Source organism: Rosa rugosa, chromosome 3 (assembly GCF_958449725.1).
Source record: "Rosa rugosa chromosome 3, drRosRugo1.1, whole genome shotgun sequence".
Taxonomy (NCBI): domain Eukaryota; kingdom Viridiplantae; phylum Streptophyta; class Magnoliopsida; order Rosales; family Rosaceae; genus Rosa; species Rosa rugosa.
The window spans coordinates 13,768,193-13,787,240 of record NC_084822.1 but is presented as its reverse complement, the minus strand read 5'-3'; the positions used below and the strand labels follow the sequence as shown (position 1 = coordinate 13,787,240).

Genomic DNA, 19,048 nt, shown 5'->3' with positions numbered 1-19,048 from the left:
ATGGGTCATTCACTCATTGGAACTCTTGAACTACGAGTGGCTTGATCCCTTCCCGGGTACGTAGGCAACCCATTCCAAAATTCGGGTGCAGCCGCAAAAACAAACAAATACACATTGGTTTCTTTATAAATGGAATCAAAGGATGTTTCCCTTGTAACAAGGGATTGTAATTAAGAGACACATTCTGTCTTGAATGGGTCGAACCCGAAATAATTAAAACTCTATTCTGTTAATGAAGACGAGTGAAATTACGTTGGGTGACATTTTACACTTTGTGCAATTTTTAACCCAACACATGCATCGAGGTTTTATAAGTTTAAATACGTGGGAAAGTATTCAAGTTGCTTCTTTTAAATTATCTTGATTATTTATTCTTTGTCCACTCACACTAACGTGTTTTTCAATACTTTCCCCTAGGCCCTTCGGTTTCAAATGCCCAGTTTGCAGGCGAAATTAGTTGAGGTCAGGCGTACACGGGTTGAGGCATAGTTGTCCCTGCTTCCGCATTGTAGGATCTATCGAACCTTCACCCTCTTTACTTTTATTTCTATTATACCTTTTGTTTTAGAATTGCTCTGATAACATGTGGGATTAATATTATTAAGTTGAGATTTGTGTAATGTGAATTGGAAGATATTGTGAATTGGGGAGCAGGGTGGCTCCAGGATAATAAGGATGGATTGCTTAGAAGTGTTAATGTCTTTCTACAGGTTTTTGGGTAGTCCATTTTTAGGGGGAGTTCTGCCAAATTTTTAGTAGAATGTCTTTCTAAAGTGGGTCCCGCAGGGCCACTTCGGATTTCAGGGTGAAATCTGGGGCGGGTCCTGTCAACAGATATGTTTACTGCTATTTGCATTCTAAAATTACATAGTACTACTTCTTTGGAAGCAAAATTATAGGTATAATTTTAAAATGCAAGATACAATTTTTCAGGTTTGTTAACCAACAGCTTTCTGCAAGAGTCAATGAAAAGTGCTTTGTGCAATATATTCACTTAAATTACAGAAAACATAAACCAAGTTGAGCTTGCAAGCTTGATTTTCTATCCAGATCAATGATCCTTATAAGAAACTAAGCTCTTTTTGTACCTGTAAATTTTAACAATGCCTACAATTTTGGGAGATTTCTGCATGCATTGTCATACCACAAAACATAGATACAATTTTCAAACAATTCATCTCATAATAATAAGCATATCAAATCACAAGCAAAAGCAATACAGATATGCATATACTCAATTTTGATTCCACAAAAACATTCAAATAAATTAAATTTCATCCAGTCACCATCTACGCTAGCCTATGCGCACACCGGGAATGCTACTAGGGTTCTTGTGCTCAACATTTATAAAAAAAAATTTGAATCGAAACAAGATTTTCTTAAGTCTTAACCTTTGCAATTTTCCCAATTTTGCTGCAAAAACTCTTTTGCGGAAGCATGAATTCAAAAACAGAAGGCAGCAAAACATCCTTCTTGGCATCTTAATTCGACAACATCGGGGTTTTGAATTTCCAAAAAGATGAATCATCTTGTGTGCTTCTGATTCCAAAACCCTGAAGATAGCCCCAAATCCTTGTTGCAACGGTCACTTTTTCTTTAGTTTATGAAGGGATACATTTGGGCCGGGTTTGATTTTGGATCAACACATGCTGCGAATTATAGGCCAAAAGGTTTTTCTAAAGAGGCAAAACGTGGTTTGTTTCTTCGCAAAGCAAATTTTTTTTTCTTTTTTGTTTGAAAACCTAAAACAATTTTTACATCAAATTAAACTAAAGAACAATTTTGTGAGCCTATGCTCTGATACCAATTGTAAAACAACATATACAAATCAAGCTCACACTAATTACATGTTAAACACAATAGCCTTAGAAGATCAAGCATACCATTAAAGTCCATGGTGGAAGCCATTGATGCAGCTGCAAGAACAAGGATGGAGATGAGGCTGAAATCTTCTGCCAGTCACCAACTGAAGTTTCTGAATGGGCAGAACACAATGCTTGTAAAACGTGGTGATAACAGGGACCCTAGCCTTTTATTTATACAAGCACAAGTCCTAAGAATCCTCCCATAAAGATTTTCCTTAAGAATCAAGTCTCTTTTTTAGAATCCTAATGCATCACTGTTTTAGGACTTTCTTGTAGTCCAAATAATGGATTCCTAATCCCAATGCTAAATACACTATCACATCAGATATCTAGATAGATTCTTTTCTAAGTCCATGTTGTACTCGATTTGACGTCTAGATGATTTCCTAGTTACTCTAGGATAACCTGTGATGAGTCCATCTTTAGCCTAACAACCCGCATGGCATTCCTGACTGTCTTGATGAATGCTTGTTTTGGCGGATGAATTGTTACTCGTTTTGCTAATTCGGGATGCTTGTTGCTCAATCTTTTTGCTATGTCCTACGACTTACTCGTTGTAGATTGTCTTTCTAATTTGATGAGCTGCATTTGTCTTTATTTTTATTTTTTGTTTTAAACCCTTAGCCCAGCCTATCCATACATATATCAGTAAGAATCGAACTCATGACCTTTACAATATTGGCATTGTAACTTACTAACTGGTTACAGCTCACTGACACTCGTAAACTTTTGAGAGAAGTTGATAACGGGAACTGTCTATATATCTTTATTTTTGTTTTTGTTTGAAAGTGCAGTTCACTTTCAACGAAAATGTTCCCCTGGTCAGCTGACCAGGGATTGTGTGGTCACTCACCGTCTGATTTCAATCGGACGGTTGACAACTAAGTGATGAGATCTGTAGTGAGAGCTGTCAACCGTCCGATTGAAATCGGACGGTGAGTGACCACACAATCCTTGGTCAGCCTGACCAGGGAACGGGACTCTCACCTTCAATACACTCTTTGCAATACACCATCTCTGATTCTGTCCACGGAAGTGCGCTTTAGCCGATCTAGAAATTACACTTCTGCCCTCTCTCTTTTCTTAAACTACAGTCTTGCTATGAAGTTTTGAGATTAGAGGACGAATCTTTCCATTTCTAATCGATTAGAGCCTCCGATGAACAGTGAATTGTTTTAGATTGCTTAATCAAAACAGTTTCTGGGTTGCTTTTGAGTCCTGAAATCTGGATTATACTTCCTCGGTTTCTAGGAAAAGCTGTTTTAGAAGCGAGGAGGAAGAAGATGGTTAGTTTTGAAAAAAATTATGTATCTGTTTCTTCTTCTGAAATTAAGCTTGGGATTCTGAGCTTTGTTGTTTTGATAGCAGAAACCATTTGGAATCTAGAATCGGCCTCCAAAGTCGTCGGAATTGTCTTCTAGGCCTGTAGAGGAGGACAAGAATCACTCATCAATGCAAACATTAGATTTAATCCAACATTTCTGGTTTATTGGAATATCCCCACAATCCAGGCTGAGGGAGTTACAGTGGAGGTGACAGTCTCTTCCGACTCTTCGTGTCACTATTTCGTTGAGCCATGCTTTGATTTGGTGTAAAGGAAAGCATCTTTCAGTCATGCAGAGACAAAGGTACGCTGCTACGTACTCTATTAATACGCAACTGCTATTTTGATTTCGGATTCAGCTGCTAACATTCGCCTGTGGCCCTTGGAAATGTTGGCGAGAAAGAATAAAGGCCCTTACTTTGGCTTAATTAGTTTGGTTTCATGGATTGCTAATCTTAGTGTCAGCTTTCACATGGTTGATTAATTTTATTATATGCGATGTAAATTTGTACTAGATGCAAAGACTCATTGGAGGAAGTTTGATTAGGTTCTGGTGTAGAGATATTCACGCCATGAAATATTTGAAACTTTAGATGATTCTGTCATTACTTCAGTTTTTCTGTTGACCCGACGTAATCATGTAATAATGTACGTCAGGTAGATGGTTTGAGTTCCTGCTAAAGGAAATGAATTTTTTTTTGTTTGAAACCTTTCTTTCATTAATGAGTTAAAAAGAAGGACAGGTTAACTCATTATAATGTTTACCTTGCTCCCTTATTGTCATTGCAGGGAATGCCCTGAGAAATCTAAGGAAGCTGTTGCATCACTAATGGTTACTGCAGCTAGATTTTCTGATTTATCAGAGTTTTGTGACATTACGCCACTATTTCAAGAGAGGTAAGTGAACTCTGGATTATTATGTGGATCAAAAGGTAATTATTTATTGACCTGCACTTGACGGAATTTTATGAATCCCTAATTGCTTTGAAACTGACTAACTGTATTCCTAAATGATAGTTTGCGGAGAACATAGCTTCAAAGCCTCCCACATTGGAGAAGAAGGTTCGGTTGACATAGCATTGGAGTTTTCAATAAAGTGGGACTCCAAGGCCTTTGAAAAAAAGATGTCTAAACCTCCTGCATTTATACAGGTCTTGGCCTACTTTGTTGCTGTAATAACACCTGTATCAGATATTCACATACAATACAAAGTCCTGGGATGTCAAAGTTTGGTGAATTTCTTATTTGGGAAAAAAGTATTGCTCTTTCGAATTCTAAGGCAGTTGCTATTTCGCAGGGCAAGCCATCAAATTTTGTAGAGCTCTCCATCCCAAGGTATTTTTCATATTTCATTTTTGGGTATCGAGTCATTTGCAATACGATATTAACTGCTTTTAGTAGTTCAGGAATTTTTTAAGACCTGTTCATATTGGCTTTTCAAGTTTTCAGAATATCAGCTACCTACTTTAAACTTTTATGTGGCCTAATGGAAATTGTAATAATAGGGACTTTCCAAATGATTGGGATCCGATCCAACACATGATAGCTGAAGGCCTGGCAAGGTCTGGATCAAAAGAAGCAAAGTTAGTGGGAGAAGACATTGCTGTAAGGTGGATCAGAACCAATTATAAAGCCTACAAGAAAACAGGTGTCATGCATGAAAAATATGACGTGGAAGAGTATGGAGAATTTTAGAGGTTGTGGTGAATATGTACCCAAGGTATATCACTTTATCACTTTAATTATTATGATCCTTGGTTATTATGACACTATTTTTTATACAACTGCTATTAAATGGTCCAGTTTTGCTTCTACTGAATCCCCTTTTGAAATTATAGCACATCTAATTTTAGCTTGGAGCATTTTGGAATATCTGTTTACCAATAGTTTTATGAATTTGTTCAGATTTGTCAGCTGGCTGAACAGATTCCAGATGCAATTTTTCTTAAGGTTAACTATGAAGAGCTCAACACTGTGTGCCATGGTCTCCACATTCATGTGATACCATTCTTTAGGTTTTATAGAGGTGCAGAAGGGCGAGTATGTAGCTTCAGCTGCACCATTGCCACTGTAAGCATTGCAATTCCTGTTGATGTTGGTTTGTAATATTCAATAAATGGATCAGTGGTTATTTATGATTCGAATTATGCTAATTGGGTTGTTTTACAGGTCAAGAAATTCAAAGATGCATTAGCTTAATATGGGACTGAGGATTGAAGTCTTGGCTGAGATAGGTGAAATATCAGCAAGATCTTCTTCACCATCAACCAAAGAAGAGAGGGTGGGGGAGGATTTGGTCATGTAAAACATAGATTTGTCTAGTGTTTGGAGCAATGTGATCCATAACCATGTGGGCTTGCTCTCTACGGGCGTGTCCATCCTTCTCTGATTGCAATTTGCTTCTTCCATCTTTGGTGGTTCTGCTTCCCTTTTCATGGGCTACATGGTAGTCAACACCCAGGAGATGATTGAGAAGGGCACACCTTGGTGATCTGGACTACGTGAAGCATGCCCTAACCCTTTTCACTGATTTCATTGCTGTTTTGTTCGCACACTCAGAGTCAGAGTAATTTTGTCTCTAACCAGCTTAGAATACCAGCTTTCCTTTTAATGAGTTCGTACCCCGTTTTCGTTTTACAATATTCCTACTATGCTATCTCAGTAGAAAAACCCACCTAGGGATTTGCAACCTCTGACACGACGGCCACAACTAGCTTCAAATCATAGTCATGCTCAACCCGATAATCATCCATTCTCTATAAGGTGATTATTTGATTTCCAATTTTTGTTTTCTGATTCTATTTCATAATTTTTGTTTAGTTGTATGTTGTCATGTGTAATTGGATAATTGTAGAGTTAATGATCACAACCCCATTTCATTCTAATATGGAGGTACTTCTAAATACGATATTAAGCACATGCATATGATTTTGATTGATTTACATGGAGATTATCTGAAATTTACAGTTAACTTTGAAATCTTATGGTAGTGGCATAATTTCTTTTCTGTTGAGATGTTATATCAGAGGATCTCATAAAAGAATAATGTATGGCAGAAATTGGTCGTACTGTAACTGCCTATATTATGAGGACTTGAATTACAAGCCTTGTTCTGTAAAGTTTGCACCAAATAATAAGCAATACACTTGAATCATAATCATTATTCTCCCACTCATACCCCACTAACTTCATTCACATATCCTTCTATTTTTCCTGCCCTGCCAAGCAGAACTCCCTACCTCTCTATTCCTCTTACTTGCCAAGAAAGAGTTACACTATGGTGTTCTCGATGACATGGTCTTTCCACCTTAAAATGACTCCCTTTCACCTAACTGTGCACTAATATATACCCTCCCTCTTCTTCACCTTATGCTCAACTTCTCCACCTTAGTACCTTACTCTCTCTTACTAAACCAATCCACAAATACATCAACAGTAAAACAATGACACCCCAATACCTCTTCTCAGTATTCTTTTTCGTGATCTTCTTCTTCCATTTGCACATAATTTCTGCTCAATCTCCAGCAGTTGCATATTTGCTTCAGAATGCTTATAGCTGCATATCTGCTATTCCTTTTGGACCATTTTTCTTTTTAAGTTCACAATTAAGGTGCAGAAATAAAACAAATTGGCGTCATCACTGAACATAGAACATTTGAAAAATATATTGAGAACTTACAATGCATGTAAGAGGCAATATTTAGTCCCAACAACGACACATCAAAAATGAAATTGCATAGAAATAGAGTTGTGTCTTTTGTTAATAAGCATATTTCACTGTATCATTTGAGCAGAAGAATGATTAATCTGCAAGAGTTTTATGTTCTGCAGCTTTGCATTAGAATTATGCATGCAATGGAAAAAGTAACCCTACTCTTTTCTCTAATTTAAGCTCTGATGTGCCCTTTGACTTTGTAATATCTCCTCTCTTCTAACCATATTGAGTCCAACGATGTGTCTTTTAGCTCATGGCTAGCTCTCATCTTTTTCCCACCAAATCCCAGGCCTGTAATCATTTAAAGTTTTGATGCAAAGTTTTGAGTCTCTATGTTCTAATTGAAATTGAATCCCAATCTGATATACCTTCATAACTTACGTGCTCGATAAGGCTGAGAGATATAGATGAAACAAAGACATTGTTCTTTTTGCTACTCACAATCTCCAGCAGTAAAACTTCGAAGCTGTAAACATGTGGTTCCTACACTTAATTATTATGTATTTTCATGTTACAGGGAAATTGATTGCTTTTGGTTTCCAAATAATTTTGAATCAATATGTTTTTGACTCTACATGACACCATGATATTATCATCTAAGGAAAGAATGTTTAATTACTTGCTAAATTATCAAGACCGAAAGAAACAGAATGATAATGTACCAATGTGACAATGTTCTGTATGGTTATTTGAAGAAGTAGGGAGATAATTACTGGCTGTTTTCACCTGTTTATTCATGTTTGCAGTTGTATTAGACTATTACAAGATTAGATGTATCACCTGGAAGTGTCTCTCGTTACAAAAATGTAGAACAAGAACAAGGCTGGGAAAGTGTTCTTTTTCTGCATCAGGCCACAGTTTGTGACGGCTACCTTGTAAGGGCGGTTGAATCCTCTTTCTGCTACGACAGCTCTCTTATCTCCTGTCAGCGTGATTGGCTGAGACCCTCTAAAGCTGTGTTCTTTCAGATTTGGAAGCTTGACATGTTTCAAAAGAAGATGAAGAGAGAGACATCATGGTTAGAAGAAGAGGTTTGTTTTCCATCATCCGTCATAGCTTCAATTTGGTTGAATCAATTATAAAATGCCTGAGTTTCTCTGATTTCCTGAGTCCTTGATGCTTTGTTTTTCCTGAATCAATTATGACAGTTGCTAGGACTGAAGACCGCTAAATGCTGAAGAATGGAGTGGATTTATGTTATTTTGCATATATATGGTCAAGTGATGTTTAAATGTAGTGTTATGAGTTATTCCTGGTTGTTGTCAAATCGCACTGGTAGTAGTATATATATCAACTTCACTGATTTAGTTTGCTTTTGAGACATTGAACTGTAGGAGTCTGTATGACATATTAGAATCTGCTTCTTCTTGGCCCCTTGGCTGGTATGCTTAAATAGACTCAGCCGTGTATGCTTGAGCTATTAGTTAATTTTCTGCTTCTGATGATGTTTTTCTGTTTGAAGATTTCGGTAAATGCAGAAGTGATAGGTATTGTGTAAGCCCCCCTTAGGATCGTTGTGTTTTACTACTTAAGCAAAGTCAGAAAATAGATGAACTGAAAACAGAAACAACACAGCAGATTTTATAGTGGTTCAGCCAAAACTTTAGCCTACGTCCACTTCGTGATCTCTCTTGAGAGATTCACTAGCACTATGAAGAATTTAGGTGTTTACAAGTACTTATTGCAGATCCCTCAAACCCCTCAGACTAGTTCTTATCTCTCTATCACCTTAACTATCAGTTTTCTGCACTTTCTGTCTTCTTTTCCAGAAAACTGACTGCAGCTCCTATTTATAGGGCATAGAGGCTGCTGATACAACATGGGATTAGGATTCCTAATCCTAATAGACTAAGCCTTTCTAAGCCTATAATACAAATCCTAATAGAACTTGAAAGACTAACTTTCCTAGAACTTATAGAAAAGCTGCGCGCAAACCTCTTTCCTTTCTAGACTTGGATTTGAATTCTGCATCCTAATTTTCAGATTGTATCAATGAGCCAAAAACACAACAATCTCCACCTTGGTGAGTTGATACCAAAACGATTGCTGCAACCTTCAGGATCTCTTGGACTTCTTGAAGTAATCCCGAACAAACCTTCAAGAACCTTCACCTTGGCAAGACTCTTCTTGCCTCAACGCACCTCAAGTGAGGAGGTGCTCCACCACAACTCAACATGTTGTGACACTGAGCAAGTTCAAGCAATGCTTGAACTTCTCTACAGCAACGGGCTTGGTAAGACAATCTGCAGCATTGTCATTTGTGTGAACCTTCTCCACAAAGATATTTCCAGATTCTACCCAATCTCTGATCCTGTGATAGCGAACATCAATCTGTTTCGTCCTTGCATGAAACACCTGATTCTTTGCCAAGTGAATGGCACTTTGACTGTCACACTTCATTACCACGCCTTCTTGGTGAATTCCAAATTCACTTGCTAGCCCATTCAACCAAATAGCTTCCTTTGAAGCTTCTGTTAATGCCACATATTCTGCCTCAGTAGTAGATAGAGCTGTGATTGCTTGAAGAGTTGATTTCCAGCTCACAGGTCCTCCTCCACAAGTAAAAACATAACCTGTTGTAGACCTCCTTTTATCTAAGTCTCCTGCATAATCTGCATCCACAAAACCAGCCACGCATGCTACTTCTTGTTTCCTCTCAAACATGATTCCAAGCTGCCTAGTCCCTTTTAAATACCTCAAAATCCACTTCACTGCTTCCCAGTGGGGCTTACCCGGATTTGACATGTACTTAGAGACAACGCTCAATGCTTGAGCTAAATCTGGTCTTGTGCAAATCATCGCATACATGAGACACCCTACTGCACTTGCATATGGAACATCCTTCATTGCATCAATCTCTTTTTGACTTGATGGCCTTTGCTTTGCACTTAACTGATAATGTGCAGCTAATGGGATAGAAACAACCTTAGCTCCATCCATGTTGAAGCGTTCAAGTACCCTCAGAATGTACTTTTCTTGTGAAAGCCAAATTTTACCAGCTTTTCTATCCCGCCTTATTTCAATTCCAAGGATCTTTTGTGCAGCTCCTAGATCCTTCATGTCGAATTCAGCTCCCAATTTCTTCTTGAGCTCTTGAATTTTCGACACATCCTTGCATGCAATTAGCATGTCATCTACATACAAAAGTAGTAGAATAATTTCCCCATCTTTAAATACATGGTAGTAAACGCAGCAGTCATATAGGCACCTTGTGTAGTCTATTTTCAGCATGTATGTGTCGAAACGCTTATACCATTGCCTCGGTGATTGCTTAAGTCCACATAGAGACTTCTTTAATCGACAAACCAGATCCTCTTTTCCTGTTTCAACAAAACCCTCCGGCTGTGACATATAAATGTCTTCTTCGAGGTCCCCATGAAGAAACGCAGTTTTCACATCCATCTGCTCAATCTCCATATCATACTGAGCTGCTATAGACAACAATAACCGAATTGAAGTGTGTTTGACGACCGGAGAGAAAATTTCGTCATAGTCCACTCCCTCTTTCTGCGAATACCCTTTTGCCACCAAACGTGCTTTATACTTTATGGCATCAGCATCATGTATTCCTTCTTTCTTCCTAAAGACCCACTTGCAGCCAACAAGTTTTCTTTCTTTGGGTTTAGGAACCAACTCCCACACGGAATTCTTATGCAAAGATTCCATCTCTTCTGTCATAGCACCAATCCAACCTGCCCGTTCTTCGTTTTCTATGGCATCTTGATAAGTAGTTGGATCTCCTTGACTTATACTCAGAGCATGACTCACATCTTCTTCCTGTTCGAATCCGAACCTTTGTATTTTTCTTGGATTCCTCTTAGGTTTGTCAAGTGCTATGCTTCTTTTAAATGACTCAGGTGCTTGTGGGATAGGGGAATTTCGACCCCTCTGTGGGGATTGCTCCACCTGAGCCCTAACTGGTGACTGTTGCTGCTGCTCTGTTTCTTCAATAGCTCCTTGATCATTCCCTACTTGCTCAATTTGCTCCACCTGAACTTGAGAATCTTCATCTGATGGTTTAGCTAATGAAATCTTGATTGCTTCTTCTTCAACAACATCCATCTTCTCCTTCTTGCTATTAACCTCCTCATTCAATGGCATAGTCTTCTCATCAAAGATTACATCCCTGCTGATCACCCTTTTGTCGTTGACTATATCCCATAACTTATAACCTTTCACCCCTTTTTCAAAGCCGATGAACAAGCACTCATGGGACTTTGGTTTCAGTTTGGTTCTTTCATCGCTGGGAATATGTGCATAAGCACTGCAACCAAACACTCTCAAGTTGGAATAATCAACTGGCTTTCCAGACCATACCTCCTCTGCACACTTGAAGTTAATAGCCCTAGAAGGTGATCGATTAATCAAATAACATGCATGATTAACCGCTTCTGCCCAAAAAGTTTCAGGCAACCCTGCATGAAGTCTCATGCTTCTTTCTCTCTCCATGAGAGTTCTGTTCATCCTTTCTGCAACACCGTTTTGTTGAGGAGTCTTCTTAACTGTAAAGTGTCTTGTGATGCCCGCATCCTTGCACAGCTGTAAGAACTGATTATCTCTATATTCACCTCCATTGTCGCTTCTCAAACACTTGATTTTTCTGCCTGTTTGGTTTTCAACTTCAGCTTTCCACTCCTTGAACTTAGTGAAAACCTGGTCTTTAGTTTTCATAAAGTATACCCAGACCTTCCTTGAAAAATCATCTATGAAAGAGACAAAGTATCTGGCTCCACCCTTTGATTTTGTTGGTGTAGGCCCCCAAACATCTGTGTGAATATAGTCCAATATTCCTTTGGATTTGTTCTCACTGCTGCCCACATTGAACGTCACCTTGGTCTGCTTTCCGAGTGTGCAATACTTGCAAAATTCAAGTTTGCAGCTCATTACACCTTCTAGCTGATCCCTTTTGTGTAATTCTTGCAACCCTCTCTGACTCATGTGCCCTAGCCGTTTATGCCAAAGCTCAGTCTTGTCTTCCTCCGTACAAACTGCAGCTCCACCTACCACCGTAGAACCCGTAAGTTTATACATGTTATCTGGTTGCATCACACTCCTCATGTAGACCATTTGTCCCTTTCCTACCTTGAGCTGCCCTTTTTCAGATTTATACCAAAATCCAGCCCTATCCAAAGTGCTCAATGAAATCAGATTTCTGCTCAATTTTGGGACGTGTCTGACGTTTCCCAGCGTTCGGCCAATTCCATCATGCATCTTGATCTTTACTGTTCCGATTCCCATAATTCTACAAGGTGAATCATCTCCCATCAACACTTCTCCGGTGTTCCTCTCTTCATATGTGTTGTACCAATCTCTGTGTGCACACATATGAAATGTGCAGGCTGTATCCAAGGTCCAATATTTAAGCGCGCCGGAACTTGTTGTTACTGCGAGAAGTTCCCCATCGTCACTATAATTTCCAGTAACGACATTGGCTGACTTGGAGCTTTCTCCTAACATCTGCGCCTTTTTCTCCTTCCATTGTTTGCAATTCCTTTTCCAGTGGTCAAGTGAACCACATTCGAAGCAACCATTCTTCTTTTCTTTGCCTTTCGCCTTGGATTTAGACCTGCCTTTTTCTTCAAATCCACCACCTCTATTCCTGGACCTTCCTCTCTCCTTGCCTCTGACATGAAGTCCCCGTGCTTGAGAACTTTCTTCTTCTTTGTCCATTTTGACATATGATTCCAGGTTCTCACACACTTTCGAAAGTGTGATAGTATCTTTGAATATCATTGTGGTTTTGAAGTGCTTGAATGAAGGTGGAAGCGAATGAAGTAACATGACAGCCGTGTCTTCGTCATCCATCTTTGCTCCAACCTTCTCCAAGTTTGATATGCAATTCTGAAAATTGCATATGTGATCATTAAGATCATCCCCTTCCTCCATCTTGAGGCCAAAGAGCTGCTCCTTCAAGAGCAACTTGCTGCTAATAGTTTTACCCCTGTAGACGCTTTCAAGCTTCTCCCATGCTTCCTTTGCAGTCATATTCTCACCAATATGAAGCAAGACATTATCAGCAAGATGCAGCTCAATGGAGCTCTTTGCTTTCCTATTCTTCTTCGTATAATCTGCTTCAGTCATTGTTGCAGGCTTATCTTCAATTGCCTCATCAACCTCTTGCTGAACCAGAACGTTCTTCATCTTCCTCTGCCAAAGCGTGAAGTTGTCCTTGCCATTAAAGGGCTTAATGGACGGTTTCACATCTCCTGCTTCGACAATGACTTTGCCGTTCACCATCGCAAAACACCTTGAGCCTAAGCTTTGATACCACTTATTGTGTAAGCCCCCCTTAGGATCGTTGTGTTTTACTACTTAAGCAAAGTCAGAAAATAGATGAACTGAAAACAGAAACAACACAGCAGATTTTATAGTGGTTCAGCCAAAACTTTAGCCTACGTCCACTTCGTGATCTCTCTTGAGAGATTCACTAGCACTATGAAGAATTTAGGTGTTGACAAGTACTTATTGCAGATCCCTCAAACCCCTCAGACTAGTTCTTATCTCTCTATCACCTTAACTCTCAGTTTTCTGCACTTTCTGTCTTCTTTTCCAGAAAACTGACTGCAGCTCCTATTTATAGGGCATAGAGGCTGCTGATACAACATGGGATTAGGATTCCTAATCCTAATAGACTAAGCCTTTCTAAGCCTATAATACAAATCCTAATAGAACTTGAAAGACTAACTTTCCTAGAACTTATAGAAAAGCTGCGCGCAAACCTCTTTCCTTTCTAGACTTGGATTTGAATTCTGCATCCTAATTTTCAGATTGTATCAATGAGCCAAAAACACAACAATAGGTGCATTGTTTTGGCGTGTCACTATATTGTCCTTGCGATTCGAAAGAAGTGGTCATTATATGTTTGTCGGAGGGTTTAAGGCTATGTGTATAAGACTGCACATTAAAGTTTTGTTATGCCTGCAGATTTGTAAACAAAAGGAAAAAAGATTAGGATTTTTATATGTTTTAATCCTTGCAGGGAGATCATTGTGGTATATTATATGGCTCAAATTCCCCCTGATGGATTATTGCAATGGAGGTAATAATAATACTGTGATTCTTTGTTTCATATTTGAGCATATTATGCAAGACACTTGAATGAATAAATGCTATGTTGACTGTTGAGAGCCCGTTTTTGTGACTGGTTGAAGTATTGAACAACTGAATCTTTCTAGAAGGATTGTGACTTTTTAGCCTTATGCTTATGTTTTGTTTTGTTTACAGGCTTGTGACAGCCATGCCATTACATATGTTCCACTTTATGACACCCTTGGTAGGCTTCCTTTTCTTTTTCAAGAATTCTTTGCGCATGTATCATTTTCCAGTGGCAGATAGTGAAATTCAATGATGGTGGTCGAGTTTGATTAATTGAAGGGAAATTCTAAATTGTCTTAAACTTTTCCCTTTATCAAATTCTACCACTTCACCATTGTTTATAAATCTGGATTGAGCTGTGTTCAGTGGCTGGCTACTGAATGCTTGGTAGTTGCCTATCGGCCTCTTCGCAACAACTTAAAGGGTTCTGTTGGAAACTACTGAACAGTACCAAGCGTTTGATAGCTAGCCACAACAAAAGTTTAGTAGCCAACCAGCAAACAGGCCAAACAGTTTTTGAATTCTACAGGTATAAGGGGAAGTTTTGGGAAATTAAGTTGTGGGGGGTCTAGGGAGAAAATGGAAAGGTGCATTTTCAGTTTCCCTTCAAATTTATTTGATTGACATTTCATGGTTTATGTTGCAGGTGCTAATGCAGTTGAGTTCATCATCAACCATGCTGAAGTTTCAATAGCTTTTGTTCAATAGAACAAAATCCCTGCTGTGAGTTATTTTCCAAACTATTATCTCATTATTATAACTGGATATATGTTTGAACTTTGAAGCCACTGATGTTTTATGTTTCGAGACCATTCATAATCCAATTTTGTAGTAAACATGATATAATTACAAAGTCCAACTTGCCTTGTATGCTTGATGGTTAATCTTAGTTCCTTTCCTAATATGCACTCCGTTTATATAAAATTTATTTCCCTCTCCTTTTCTTGCTTTGTAAGATCCTTACGTGGTGATTCTTTCTGCAGATTATATCATGCCTTCCAAAATTGTTCTACGCATTTGAAAAGTAGGTTATATACTATTTCCTTAAATACTTCAAATTTGAGGTCCAAGTTGTTAGGATTGTATCTAAGGTATACATCTGCGTTGTTCAGCAATTGTCAGCTTCACAAATGTTTCTAGCACTCAAAAGAAGGAAGCAGAAGAACTGGGGGTATCTTGCTTTTCGTGGGAGGAATTCTTTCAGTTGGTAACTTCTCGACACTGTTTTCTCATATAAGTTCTTGTTTTCAGTAAAGGATTGACCATTAACTTTCAACAATATAAAATCGTCTATTATCTTTCATTTTCTCAGGGAAATTCAGATTGTGAACTCCCTCCAAACAGAGGACTGCTGTTTGCACAATAATGTATACAAGTGGAACAACTGGAGAACCAAAAGGCGTAATCGTTACTAATGCAGCATTAATGTCATAAGTATTGTCAACAGATCATATACTTTTCCGGACAGATGGAGTGGTAAATAACTTCACACAGTTGACATCTTCAATGTTTTAGCTTTTTAACATATTCTATCTTGATGTTTCTGAATTAATGCTTATTCTGCCTCTCTTAAAAAAGAAAAAAAGAAAAGAAAAGGCAGATAGCTTCTGTAACTTGTCATGAGTTGTTTGGGGTGCAATCTGGTTATTAATTTTCACCAGGTCCTGTACCTATGTTTGGTCCATTGCACATTTTGGAAGCATAAATGTACCTCATTTATATGTCAGAGGCAAATAAACTTGCAGAGAACATGTTTTGGTCATGGAGATTTAGTAGTTTTTTCACCGAAAAGCCCAATACAAGGCCATTTTTGTTTTGGATTTTGTTGCATTATCAATATGAAAATTATTTCCTCATTCTTAAATGAAAATTGCAGTCCTTATTTTGTTTCCATACATATATGAGGTGCCTGTTTAAAATGCTATTTATGCCATGACCAAAATTTAAATCATGTGGATGCAATCCAATTTAGCGAGCAGTTAAAGTTTATTGTAACATCTTCAAGATGTGTTGCTATTGCCAAGACATGATTAATAAAAGTTGGGGTTGTATCGTAACCCTCAACTAGGGGAAATTTATACTTTCATTTTATCCATATTAGATCAAATTATGCTGAAATCTTTATGGTTGGCTATCAAATTACAGATTTTCTACCAACTAATTAAACTGAGGGTACTTATACAATTTTGAGTATAGTCATCCTCTGAAAGGTGCTTATTGCAGATTTATTTTATAGTTCATATTTTTTCCAAAGTAACTCTGTTGAATTATGACCAATAGATGGTTAAGGATTATATTTTTTATGAAGTTTAGTTACTGAACTTAATTAACAATTTGACATTTCCCTGAAGGCAATAATATTGACTACTGAAATAAAATAAATTCTATTACAGTGTACAGAGGAAGATTCATATTTTTTGTTTCCCCCGTTGACCCATATATATGACCAAATAATCGAGAGCTATGCATCTACAAGGGATCTTCAATAGGCTTCTGGTGAGGCATAAGTATATGTCATTGTTGCTATGTTCTTTTCCTTTAGTTTCCTTATTAAACTTGATTGGTATTCTCTTCCTTACTTACCAACTTCAACATCTGTCCAATGTGATTGCCATTGGACTTGCAGGATGTCAGGTTTTTACTGGATGACCTTCAGGAGCTAAAGCCTACTATGTTTTGTGGGGTTCCTCGAGTTTATGATCGTATATGCACTGGTAAAACAGATTCATCAATTTGAACTGTTCACATGTATGTCCTTGAATTTCTTTGTAGTTAATATTTGGCTTAAATATTGTTTCCAAAGGTATTGCTAGTAGAGTTTCATCTGGTGGTGTGCTGAGGAAGACTCTTTTCCAGTATGCATATAACTAGTACGTCTCACTGAAACCTCCTTTTTTGTTTGCATTTGTATTCCTGCCATAAACTAATTAATATTTGTATGGCAGCAAGTTGGCAAATCTGGAGAAGGGTCTACCACAAGAAAAAGCGGCACTTCTCTTGGACAAGCTTGTGTTTAACAAGGTCAGTCATTCTATCCTTCACCTCTCCTTTATTGAAATTTCTGGTTTTACATTCAAACAATGCATTACTTCTATTTTATGCGTTACATTCTAACAAACTGTGTTACTTCCAGTAGATAAAACAAGCATTAGGAGGACGAGTTCGTATAATGTTGTCTGGTGCTGCGCCTTTGCCCGGGCCGTTGAGGAATTTTCTAGGGTCACCAGCTGCAGCACTTTATCACAAGGATATGGTATGGTTGACTGCATATCATAATGAATATAACATATAATCAGTTAAATCATGGTGAAGATTCAGGAAATTATACGGGGATAAGTATTCAACTCACTGTGCTTTCTCACGTTAATTCGTGGTATATGTGTTTGACATTTGAGATGTCGAGTATGGATGCTTTTGTACTCATTCAGATAACTTTAATTTTCTAAATCAGCTACCACAACACATTAGAAGCAGATATATACGAAATGAAGAGAACTAGAGTTCATCAGTTTGTTAAATCTTGTAGGCCTTACTGATAGCTGTGGTGGCTGTTTTACGTCCATTGGCAATGTTTATTCTATGATTGGAACTGTGGGTGTCCCTTGACAACTATTGAAGCAAAGCACGGCTTGAGTCGGTCCCAGAACGGGGATATGATGCACTTTCTAGTGTGCCACGTGGAGAGATTTGCCTCAGAGGAAAAACCTTGTTTTCTGGTTACCACAAGTGACAAGATCTCACTGAAGAAGTCCTTATTGATGGGCGGTTCCATACAGGTAAATGTCTACAAAACTAGAAATGAAGTAATTTCTTGGTTGATGCTCAATCTTTTGGTTTCTTTCGATGGCGCCTTCAAAATTTTTGTTGATGATTAATTTTGAGTGGATGGATCACAGGTGATATTGGAGAATGGCAGCCTAATGGAGCAATGAAAGTTATAGACAGGAAAAAGAACATATTCAAACTGTCTCAAGGTGAATATGTTGCTGTGGAAAGCATTGAAAACAAATACTTGCAATGCCCCCTTATCACATCGGTATGTCGCTAACTTCTGTAGTCTACTTGTATGATGAATGACAGGACTTGCCTTTATTTCATCAATAAATGAGTTTGTGTTCGTCTTTGTGCTACATATGAATTTTGTGCTAGTGTCATCCACCCTTCTTTCATGTTTTCTGAAGTTACAGACGGATATCTTAACATCTTAACTTTCATCTGGTCGGCTGATTTGGGTTTATGGGAACAGCTTCGAGTCATTTCTTGTTGCTGTGGTTGTTCCTGAGAGAAAGGCCTTGGAGGACTGGGCAGCTGAGCATCATTTGACTGATGACTACAAATCATTGTATCAAAATATGAAGGCAAGAAAATACATTTTGGATGAGCTCAATAGTATGGGTCAGAAACAGCAAGTATGTGCTCCATCCCTGTTTCATGTTATGTTGCTTAAGTTTATTCATCTGACTTACAAGACATTTTTATTGCAGCTTCGAGGGTTTGAGTTGTTAAAAGCAGTTCATTTGGAACCAAACCCCTTTGACATAGAGAGGGATCTCATGACTCCAACTTTCAAACTGAAAAGACCCCAATTACTCAAATATTACAAGGTATGATTTTCTACTTGGATAAGAAAACGTTGGAACTTTGATAAGTTAATCCTAAATATGTATGTTGAATTACATCATCTGCAGGACCGAGTTGAAAAACTATATAGTGAAGCAAAGGGTGGAAAGGTATAAGAACAGAGCTGGAAGCAACTATTGGATAAATCTAGCTACATCACTTTCCCAAAATTTCGATTGCCTGCTCTTTTGTTGATGAAAAACTACTCGCAGGGATTTACCCATATTGACCTTTGTTCTAAGTTTGTGTATAAATAAGTAAAGATCTTAATTAAGATCTTTACTGAAGTGAAGTAAAGATTATCTAGCTGGGATTTACCTAACAGGCAGCAGTGAACTAAACTGTCTGAAAGTATGGCATAAGTAATTAACAATAAAGTTAATTTTTTAATTTAAGAATCGATAACTGAGCAAGTATTTTTAAATACTC

General features: G+C 38.0%; 1 pseudogene; it reads left to right on the top strand.

The window, feature by feature from the left end:
* Nucleotides 1-2,926: 2,926 nt before the first annotated feature.
* Nucleotides 2,927-18,941, top strand: LOC133740648 (probable CoA ligase CCL6; annotated as a pseudogene).
* Nucleotides 18,942-19,048: the final 107 nt, after the last annotated feature.